Below are 998 nucleotides of genomic sequence, written 5' to 3' on the forward strand. Positions count from 1 at the left end.
GCTAAAGATCTCCAGTCTCAAACTCACAGAGGCATTTCTATTCTGTCCAGTAGGGTCACTATGAATTAAAACAGACTTAAAGGCAATGAATTAGCTTTGTCAAGCCTTTTACCTATTTACATCAATGTCCTGATGATTCCTTCTTGTTTTTGTTCCATCTTGCCTATAGTTGAATTACCAGAGCATAAAACAAGAAAATAAGTAAGTATAAAAAAGTATAGATGATTATCAAGCAAAATAGACTGGCTCACATGCTTAAATAATGAAAGAGATATCATGATGGACCAAACTGAGGTGGAAAAATACAATACATATATTTAAATATACTTTCAAATGTGTTCATATTTTAAGATGTTTGCACTTATGATTGCTCTATCTTTCAGGGTGTGTAGTCCTGGTGGGGTAGTGGTTATGAGTTGGGCTGTGATCCTCACGGTCAGCAGTTAGAAACCACCAGAAGATCCTTGGGAGAAAGACCGGGCTTTCTACTCCCATAAACAGTTACAGCCTTGGAAACCCACAGTGGGTCACTGTGAGTCAGCATTGATTCAATGGCAATGAGGTTTTATATTTTTATTTTTTAATATATTTCAGGAAGAGTTGCTGCTGTGTTTTCAGAAATACATGTTTGCTTTAGGATAATAGGTGATTTAATATTACACATGGGAGTCTTGGTTTAGGGAGGAGTGAAAAATAATCATTATACATTTGCCTTATAACTTGAATAGCAAACAATCAATCTTTTTGCTTTTGTAACTCAGAGTAAAGAGACAGGGAGGTGATTAGATCAGTTACCTTATGCTATAAAGTTTATCAAAAGCCTGAGTTCGAATTACAAGAAACATTGCCACCAATTTCCTCTACCCCCAGAAGGTAGTTTCTAATATGTAATTGAAAGAATTACTAGAGAAATGATAAGGGAGATGCATTAGACATACTGGCATTTGACAAGATGTTTTCAGGAGATTAAAGCTCAAGCAGGGTTAGATGATATTTCA

Source organism: Echinops telfairi, unplaced genomic scaffold (genome assembly GCF_000313985.2).
Source record: "Echinops telfairi isolate 266 unplaced genomic scaffold, ASM31398v2 ScPeMD7_6;HRSCAF=24_0, whole genome shotgun sequence".
NCBI classification, from domain to species: Eukaryota; Metazoa; Chordata; class Mammalia; order Afrosoricida; family Tenrecidae; genus Echinops; species Echinops telfairi.